The sequence below is a fragment of the Oryctolagus cuniculus genome, chromosome 6 (assembly GCF_964237555.1).
Source record: "Oryctolagus cuniculus chromosome 6, mOryCun1.1, whole genome shotgun sequence".
Classification (NCBI taxonomy): domain Eukaryota; kingdom Metazoa; phylum Chordata; class Mammalia; order Lagomorpha; family Leporidae; genus Oryctolagus; species Oryctolagus cuniculus.
This window is the reverse complement of record NC_091437.1, coordinates 140017609-140028381: the sequence shown is the minus strand read 5'-3', so window position 1 is coordinate 140028381 and position 10773 is coordinate 140017609. Positions and strand designations below refer to the sequence as shown.

At 36.5% G+C, this 10773-nt stretch overlaps 1 long non-coding RNA gene across 3 annotated transcripts in view; it reads left to right on the top strand.

Moving 5' to 3' along the window:
• Positions 1–9706: 9706 nt before the first annotated feature.
• The window catches only part of LOC103348116 (uncharacterized), a 67294-nt gene continuing 66227 nt past the window's right edge, over positions 9707–10773 (top strand). For 2 of the 3 annotated variants that reach the window (XR_011389512.1, XR_011389510.1), the window contains exon 1: positions 10086–10290. This is a non-coding gene — a long non-coding RNA (uncharacterized lncRNA). Of the gene's footprint in view, positions 10291–10773 lie in introns of all 3 variants that reach the window. The other variant, XR_011389511.1, reaches the window with a different exon arrangement.

Here is a 10773-nt window from a genome sequence, read left to right as displayed (position 1 = left end):
CAACACTGGCCACCTAACTCCTAGGCTAAATGCCTGCTCCTGAAGCTTTTCTTCATCTAACCTAGCAAAGTAATTTATTCCCTCCTCTCTTATTTCTTATGAAAAATTTTAATTTTTAGTATAATTTTTGTTTGTGATTTATCTTCTCAACAAGATGAGTTTCTTGAGGACAATAGCTTATCTAATTTTTCTTTGATGGACTCCAAGCTGCCAACAAATATTCCAAAGCTAGAGAGTCAAAATAGGATTCTAAACTAAAGCCATGGCATTTTGTCTCTTAAATATATTTTGATAAATTAGCATTGTATCATATTTTCAATGCGAATGTGCACTGAAATTACTTGAGGGTTCTTTTAAGAATTGAGATAGTTGCTGCCATGATCATCATCGTCTACTGTATAATGTTGACATTTTATGGAACTATTTTTTTAAAGCTTTTATTTAATGAATACAATTTTCATAGGTACAACTTTAGAAATATAGGGGTTTTTCCCCCTCATAACCACCCTCCCTCCCCCACTCTCGTCCCACCTCCTACTCCCTCTCCCATCCCATTCTTCTTTAAGATTCATTTTTAATTAAATTTATATACAGAAGACCAACTCTATACCAAGTAAAGATTTCAACAGTTTGCACACACACACAAAAAAGGACTGTTGTAGAACAAGTTTTGCAGTTAAATTTTCATAGTACAACTATAAGGACCGAGGTCCTACACAGGGAGTAAGTGCACAGTGACTTCTGTTGTTAATTTAATAGTTAACACTCTTATTTATGACCTCAGTGATTACCTGAGGCTCTTGTCATGAGCTGCCAGGGTTATGGAAGTATTCTGTGACCACAAAATCTGTCAGTATTTACTCAAGTCCATAAGCAAAATGGAAATCCTCTCTTCCCTTCAGAGAAAAGTACATCCTTCTTTGGCCCCTTCTTTCCACTGGAATCTCATTCACAAAGATCCTTCATGTAGGATATTTTTGCCACAGTGCCTTGGCTTTCCATGACTGCATTGCTCTCATGGGCTTTTGAGCAATATCCAAGTGCTTTAAGACTGATTCTTAGGTCAGAGAGTTACTTAAAGTGATTATCATTCAGTGAGTTTACTGTGTGGATTGCTTTCCATGTTGGACATTCCCTCCTATTAAATTCTTTCTATTGTTATTTCCAGACACTTGATGCCATTTATATTGTCTCTTTAACATTTAATCCTATCTATATATTCACTTTAACACTTAATATGATCACTTTAACAGTTAAGATGGCATTTTACAGCTTTACAGTTAGAAACTTCCTCCTCTCTCTATTCCCACTCTTATTTTTATTGAGGTCTATTTTCATATATATATATATATATATATATATATATATATGATTAACTCTGTTAAGTAAAGAGTTCAACATATAGTATGAAGAATAGAAAAAGAAAAAAATGAAAAGAAAAAAATAAATAAAAAAATAAAAAACCATACCTTGACAGTCAAGACGAGGGCTGTTCAAGTCATTGTTTCTCAAAGTGTCAATTTCACTTCTACAGCTTTCATTTTAGGTGTGCTGTTAGTTCTCACAGATCAGGGAGAATCTATAGTATTTGTCCCTTTGGGACTGGCTTGTTTCACTAAGTATGAAGTTTTCCAGATTGGTCCATTTTGTTGCAAATGACCAGATTTTTTTTTTTTTTACTGCTGTGTAGTAGTCCATAGTATACATATCTGTATGGAATTGTTGAAATAGACATAAAACACTGTCAGGTTGACGATGTCTACATTGAGTTAAATGTCAGTTCATGATCCTATCTCCTATAATCACAGACTCTTTTTTTTTTTTTTTTTTTTTTTGACAGGCAGAATGGATAGTGAGAGAGAGAGAGACAGAGAGAAAGATCTTCCTTTGCCGTTGGTTCACCCTCCAATGGCTGCTGCGGCCGGCGCGCTGTGGCCGGCGTACTGCGCTGATCCGATGGCAGGAGCCAGGTGCTTCTCCTGGTCTCCCATGGGGTGCAGGGCCCAAGTACTTGGGCCATCCTCCAGTGCACTCCCGGGTCACAGCAGAGAGCTGGCCTGGAAGAGGGGCAACCAGGACAGAATCCGGCGCCCCAACCGGGACTAGAACCTGGTGTACCAGCGCCGCAAGGTGGAGGATTAGCCTAGTGAGCCACGGCGCCGGCCTAATCATAGACTCTTTAAAGCTCCATCCACTTATGTGCACAAATTTCATAAGGGACTTATCTTAGTTACATCTATAAAGTGACTTAAATAAACATTTCTCACAGTAACTGCAGGCTGGGAAGTCCATGATCAAGGTTCCAGTAGATGCTGTGTCTGGGGAGAAATTTCTCCTAGTATACAGAATGCTGTCTTCTCATTACACCTGTGGCCTGCTGCTGTGTAGCTTCTTATAAGGTACTAATTACATTCAAGAGTATTTATAAGAGCTCTGGACTCATGACCTAATTACTTTGTAAAGGCCTTGTCTAATGCTATTGTGTTGAGGGTTAGAATTACAATAAATGAATTTGGTGTGTGTAGGGGCGAGAACTTTCGATCCATACCAAGGCTTTGTCATGTGGAAGATTCTATAGGACAACATAGAAACTACATATAATTCTGATACCAGAAATATTTTGTTTATCCTGTGATTTACTAACTGTTTGAAATACCAACACAACACATGTATATACGTTCTTTTTAAATATCAGTAATTGTTTTCCTATCAAATATTTCCATGTGGATTCTGAGTTATGTAGTGAACATAATCATATTTGATGTTAACTTATTATTTTACCCTCATCCTAAGGTAAACACAAACAATTACGTGCTATATTTTTTAGTAAGTTATCTGGACCCATTTTCACTTCATTCTAGAAGAATTTTTAAGCCTGGGGGCCCAAGTGCTGACTTTACCTAAACTTAGAAACTTGCTTACTGTTGTTGATAATGGCATCGGGATTTATGTTTTTGTTGGACAGTGAATGGGATTCACAAATCACCTTTAGGTTCTTTCGGTAATAGGCAAAACTGCATTGCATTTTCTTTCTTGACATCAACAATTGGCTCATGTCAATATTCTATTGCCTTTTTTAAATTAAACTCTGCTTTTTGTGCTGCCACGTGGAACCACTTTAGCAAAAAGGAGAGGCTATGTGAGATGCTTCCAGGGACTGCCATTTGAAGGAAAAGATGGGGGATTATTTGAATGTAGATGAAATAAATTGTTTGCTTTGGTAAGGTTTCTTACTGAGTAAACATAGACCAACTTAAAAACAGGAAGAAAATCTTGACAATACAACCTTTGTTTAATTTTCCCAGGCAAGAAAAATATTGGCTACCCAAGCAATATTTTAATGTGGTTTTAAAGGCTGTAGTATGACATATTACCTTGCTGGAATCAAATATTTCAAAAGCCTGTAATGATTTAAAATTATAATCAGGTGTTCAGAATCAGTTTCTTTAGGATTTTAGTCCAATAAAAACAAATTCATTGGAATAGGCTCAGAGAATAAAATGTATTTTCTTTTTTTTTTTTTTTTTTTTTTTTTTTGACAGGCAGAGTGGACAGTGAGAGAGAGAGACAGAGAGAGAAAGGTCTTCCTTTTGCCGTTGGTTCACCCTCCAATGGCCGCCGCTGCAGCCGGCGCACCGCGCTGATCCTGGCAGGAGCCAGGAGCCAGGTGCTTTTCCTGGTCTCCCATGGGGTGCAGGGCCCAAGCACCTGGGCCATCCTCCACTGCACTCCCTGGCCATAGCAGAGAGCTGGCCTGGAAGAGGGGCAACCGGGACAGAATCCGGCGCCCCAACCGGGACTAGAACCCGGTGTGCCGGCGCCGCAAGGTGGAGGATTAGCCTATTGAGCCACGGCGCCGGCTTAAAATGTATTTTCTTAAGGACTCTAAATTTTTCTGTTTTCAAAGCATATTTTTACTGCCACTCTTATTAGTAGGAGAGGGGTCGTATTGGTTGATCTTAAAGAAAAATGCCATTTTCCTAAATCACAATAACAGAATTTATCATGCACAGAAATGAGAACAGGTTATCCTTATCTCACTTAAGTGAGCATTGTATTTGAAATTTTCATTTAAAATAACTGATTCTATAACAGATGTATGGCTTTGTGAGTGGCCAGAAGGCAAACCTTTATTTCTGGAGGCACATCACAGATAGTGCCCGAGCACCGGCTTCGTTCATCTGCACCCAGAAAGCACAACTTGCCATGTATGGGGACTAGTACTAGGGAAAGCTCAACATGCCAAGGAAGTAGTGGAAGGGAGTCTGAGGTTCATTTAATGCCTGAAATGGAAGAAAAAAAATGGAACTGAGTGACGGAAGTAGAAAAGGAAAGCCTCAGAAATCAGGCAGAAGGCAACAGAGAAGTCCAACGGGGAGGACAGGACCCTGACATGCACTCTTCACGACATCAAGGGAGTTTGGGAACACTTGCTAGGGCAAGTTCTAGATACCTCCTTAATAATTAGCAGCAGCCACAACAAAGGCCATGATAATAATTATATTTCCATAAAGAGAGGTCGGGGAACTCTACATGCCATTTGCATTTAATCTGCCAATGTGCTTGTCAGATAGGCATGACTAACAAATACAGGAACTGAGGATCCCAGAGGTTAAACACCTTGTCTAACTAAACAGCATGTAATCAGAGAAACTGGTGTTCTACTGTACTCCATCATGTACCTGAGGAATGAATGAGAAAAATACAATACACGTAACTGTATTAGATTACAAGCTGAGGGTTGAATCTCAGAAAAGAAATCAGGGAGCTTAGATTTCCAGTGAAGGAGAAAAGATGAAGAGACTAATACATCGTTGTCTTAGGATTAGATGGTATTCCATGTGTCTGACTCTAGGCTTTACTTTAGAATGCAAATAATAATGAATGCTCAGGTATTAAGGCTGGTCCATAAAGATAAATATAATTTGCCGTGTAATGGAAAATGCATAATGATAGTTTAGCTCAACTAAATCAGTGCTTTTCAAAATTAAGGCTGGCAACAGTTATATTTTTAATTAACAAAATAATAAGCTTTTTTTATGCTTTCTAGTTCCTGATGAACTGCATTCCTGCCCCCTTTCCCATGCCTCAGGAATCTTCTATGCATTTGGCTATGTTAGATGTTTCATATATGGGATCATAGAGTAGGAAATGATTTATAGGGACAGGCATTTGCCAAAGAAGTTAAGCAGCCTTTTTAAAATTAATTAATTAATTATCTGAAATGCAGAGTGATGAAAAAAGATGAAAGACAGAGAAACATCTTCTATCCCTAGGTTTTTTCCCCAAATGGCCACGACATCCAAATCTGGACCAAGCTGAAGCCGGGAGACAGGAACTCCATCCTGGTCTCCTCTCCACAGATGGCAGGGCCCCATGTATTTGGGAAATCCTTTATTGCTTTCCCAGACACATCAGAAGAAAAGTGGATCAGAAGCAGAACAGCACGGTCAAACCAGCACTCTGATTTGGGAAGCCAGGGTCGCAGAGGGCAGCTCAACTTGTGATACAACACTGGCCCATAATCTGCCACTTGGGATACATACAATCTCATAATGCAATGCCTGGGTTCAAAAGTGGGCTGTGCTACAAAGTCCAGCTTCCTGGAAGGCAGCAGGTGATAGCTCCAGTAGTTGGTTCTCTTCCACTCACATGGAAGTTCTTGGCTTCTGGTTTCAGGCTGGCTCAGCCCTGATTGTTAAGGACATTTGGGAAGTAAACCAGCAGATGGATGGGAGATCCCAGTATCTTTCTTTGCCTTTCAAATACAATTAATGAATTAATGAAAATCATTTATAAAAGACAATGGTTTTTCTATTAAATTAGCCATATTGTGTCTCTAGCATAAACGTAATATCAAATGTTATATCGATTCTACTTAAATTTAATCAATATTACTGGGAATATGTAATCCTTTATTTTGTGGATACTGTCTGAATGAACATGATGTTTAATATTAAATTTTTTCTATCCTGATTATTCAGAAAGTAACTTAGTTTTTCATAACTGTCCAATAATCCTTCATAATTTAAATTGTGTGCCTTTAGGGTTTTCTTCCTGCTCTAATAATTTTCTAATTTAATTTCCCTTGTTATGTAATGGGCTTTTCTATGGACTTGAATTTGTGTATATCTCAAAGATGGAGAGAAAAATATATCCTGCAAGGTTTAAAAAAAAAAAGTTTGGGCCTGTGAAATAAACAAGTTCAAGAGGTGATTTACTAGCCACATTAGACATTTGTGTATTCACATTCTTTTTTGGCATCAAATATGTTGAAAAATTGTAAAAAATAATAAATATCTTGCTAAATATTCAGTGAAATGATTGAAATCTACACAAGATGGAGACATTTGACCATAGGCGGGTTGCTTAATATTTCCCTGCCTTATTTGTCATGTGTAAAAAATAATAGTATATATATTAAGTTTGTTATGAATATTGAAAATAACACATATATAGCATCCAGCATATATAAAGTATTTTTAAAAATCATTATTTATTTTGCTCTTTTTCCTGTTGATTAATATGTTTAAAATCTCTCAAATAAATACACATTATTTTTTATAAGTCATGAACAATTTAGGAATGAGTCACAATGTTGGCTTTTTGATATCTTTAATTCAAAGTGGAACTGAAAATTCATATACTTGATCTATTCACACATTTATTAAAGAAAATAAATTAAGCCTTTGAATATAATGTAAATTTAAAATGTTATTTAAAGAAATAAAAGAAATAGAGAAAAGAAGGGAGGGAGGGAGTGAGGCAGGAAGGGAAGTATCCTTATATTCGGAGGCTTGTATCCATGAACTACTTTGAATTTTTTCTCTTTGTGTTAATATCACATTAACATAAGAATTGATGAAAATTGTGTTGTAATTATGCATTTGCTGTGACCCTGAGAATCTAATGTATTAATAAAAAAGGAAGTTCTGGAAAAATATTAATAGCATATGTATTTTTGTAATACACTAAACTATATTTTGTCAGCAAAAGGAACACTTCAAACAAAGGCATGATAGATTAAAATGAATAGCTTGGAGAATATATCATAAATATAATATAAAGAGAAGTTTAGCATTTGTGTTAATAGACAAAATAGCATTTAGGCAAAATATAATTACTAGTTATATATAATTCATTTAAAATAAAATGTATTTATAGTAAGCATTCCCTTTATGTTAAATCACATTGCTCTCCAAATATTCATTCTCTGTTCATGGAGAAAGACTATCTCTTCTCTATTGATTTCAGTCTTACTGGCTTCTTTCTTTAACTAAAGAAATAGAACAGAAGTGACTCCACTGTTGTCTATCAGAAGCACTGAAAGCCGTCACGTGGTTCTGTCATCTGTCCATTTGCTGTAAGTCATGTAGACATGTCCCTGATCAAGGGTGCTCCTTTCTCCTAGTGCTCCGGGTAAAGAGGAAGTGATGGGACCAAGGTGCAGGTGGTATGCAAATAGAACCTTTCATGTTGTTTTAAGCCTCAAGTTCCCCTGTCATTTGTTCTTGCAATGTCACTTAGCTTTAACTGACTGACATAATTCTTAATGCCATGTACTAAAAAAAAAAAAAAAAAAAAAAAAAAAAAAAAAAAAAAAAAAAAATTAGGCCAGAACCAATGGGACGAGAAGGAAATATGATATTAATAGTATTGCTATTACAGTTCTTAAGTGATCCTCCTCAGTGTGGCTAAGTAAGGGTTAAACTGTGACTCTTACTTCAGGCATAACTTACAGGAATACCAAAAACTCAGGAATCAAAATGAATGATACATGTATGACTTTAGATATTTACATATCTTTGAGAATTAAAAAGTGATGCAAATTATGTATGATAAAAATATTAAATTTTTATATAAAAATATCAGTGTCTATTCTGTGCCAATCCATAATGGAGCTTGAAACAAAAGGAAAAAAAAAAAAGACAAAACTGATTTTAACCTTTTAAAATTACATTTACAATTATTTATCTTGCATAATAGGTTTTGTTGACCTACTATATTTAGTTCCTAAGGTACGTGTTGAAGCCCTGTTTTTAATTATCTGGAAAATTGAATGAAAATAGATAGCAATATGTAAGATCCCAAAATTACATTTGGTATGCTTAAAATATTTAGATACAGGACGTGCAGCATCCAACATTGTGCATATTCTGTAATTTTCTTAAGCAAACATAGGACACGTATATGTATAGAATGAATAACAGAGCACAAAGGAAACACAGCCATAATGCAGTACAGCTAGGACATAAATGCAAAATCATGTAAACTGAAAACAATATTATACATGCACGAAATGTGAAGAAACTGCTTACCTTACCTTTTGTTATTAGTACCCCACTCAAAACCTAAAACACAAGAGCACTCAAAAATAGATTTATCTTAAAAGTTAATTTTATCAAGCTTACAAAAAATGATTTTTCTGGTACATACTGTGTCAAATTATAAAAATACATGAAATCTACCTGTTTCACTTTGTGATGGTTGTATGGCAATGATCCAATGCCAAGATAGTAAAATAAATAATCTATAGGTCATTTAATACATCAATTTATATAGAGTAAATTAATTTTGCATATATATTAAGTAATGAAAAAATGCAAAAATTTAACAAACTGAAAGATGTGGTTTTTCAAAAAAACTATTAACCATCTAGTATGGATGACCAGGTTTCTTTGTGATTAGCACTCCTAATAAGAAAAAAGCTCCACAATCTGAAAAAATTCGAAAATATTTGAAGCAATGGGAAACTTTTCAAAGCTGTAAATATTTGAATAGCCAAAATAAGATAAAGAAAGAAAGCCAAAAGAAATGAGGTAGATATTTGAGACTATTTATCTTTGGAGACAAATATTGATTTCAAACATGAAATCAACAATGGAAAGCATGAGAATCTTTCTTTAAAAAAAAAAAAAAAAAGATTTATTTACTTCTTTGACAAGCAGGGCACACCAGGTTCTAGTCCCGGTCGAAATACCGGATTCTGTCCCGGTTGCCCCTCTTCCAGGCCAGCTCTCTGCTGTGGCCAGGGAGTGCAGTGGAGGATGGCCCAAGTGCTTGGGCCCTGCACCCCATGGGAGACCAGGATAAGTACCTGGCTCCTGCCATCGCATCAGCGTGGTGCGCTGGCCGCAGCGTGCCGGCCACGGCGGCCATTGGAGGATGAACCAACGGCAAAGGAAGACCTTTCTCTCTGTCTCTCTCTCTCACTGTCCACTCTGCCTGTCCAAAAAAAAAAAAAAAAAAAAAAAAAAAAAAAAAAAAAAAAAAGAAAGAAAGAAAGAAAGGCAGAGTTATAGAAAGGCAGAGGCAGAGAGAGAGGTCTTCCATCTGCAGGTTCACCCCACAAGGTTGCAACAGTCGGAGCTGGTCCCTTCCAAAGCCAAGAGCCAGGAGCTTCTTCTAGGTCTCCCAAATCAGTGTAAGGGCCTAAGCAGATGGGACATCTTCCAATGCTTTCCCAGGCCATAGCAGAGAGTGGATCTGAAGTGGAGAAGCCAGGAAACAAACCAGCACACATATGGGATGCTGGCACTGCTGGCAGTAGCTTTACCTGCTACACCACAGCACCAGCCCTGAGAGAGTGAGAATCTTATCTTAAAGAGAGTTTTTGGATATCACACAGGGCTTTAGGCACATACAGTAAGATCCAGAACTCAGCAGAAATGATTGAAGACAAAAAATAGCCTCATATTGCCAAAAATGCTAAAGAGAATAAGTCTGTGTTACTCTTGATTACTATGTCAATAGTATAAATGCTAAAGAATAAACAGTTTTTTGCCTTCAAATTAGAGAACCTGGTACGGTGCCAACCCTGTTACTATAAACAGCCATAACAATTAAATGAGTCAAGTATTTCTATGCGTTGGACATAGGCAGTGCAACACTGATTTCTGCAAGAAAGAGGAAAATTAACAAAATGAGCCTCAGAACTGGACCAGATCTCTACTTGGGACTGACTTGCTATCTACAATACAGAAATTCTGACTTCAAAGCAAAATAATGGGCCCTTCTGTGATGAGAGATGATAATGGAATTTTGGCAACAAAGCTGCTATAATTCTGGAGTAGGAGATGAATTGATGGAACAGAATGTGGATTGCCAGACGCTGACTTATTAGTCTTTGGTTGAGAACAAGGCTGTTTCTCATCTAAGGTGAGACGATCTGCCTGATGCTTACTAGGAAGTAACTGCTATAGAGCTGAGGAAGTAACAGAGGCTTATGAGCAGAGGAAGTGATAGAGTGTATTAGAACTCTAGCACAGACGTCAGATCTCATAAACATCTGTAAGTTCTTAAGTTTCATTTGTTACTAGATAAGGATTTCAAATCACTTACTACAGAATCAAGGGCAAATGTGTTCAAAAACTTAAAGGGAATTATAGTTTGAAGGTTTGAGCAGATAAGTACTCTCAGCAGGAAAAAAAAAAAGGAACTGTAACAATGAAACACTATGAGCTAATAAGCCAAATGTCTTCTATGAAAATTTCACTTGATAGTCTTATTAGCAAACTAGAGCCAATAAAATAAAGTTAGTAAACTTGGAAACAATTGATGCATACAATAGCAAAGGGGGAAATAAAAAAAAATGACCAGAGCGTCAGGAATGTGTGAAATCATGCCAAATAGTGAAACATGTATAATTTGAGTCACAGAAAAAGAAAGGTAATGAAAATTGAACAGGATATTTGAACACAAGGTGGTGAATTTTTTCTAAATTTTGATATAAAAGAATTCCAGTGGAGATTCAAGTGGCACAAAAAACTCCAG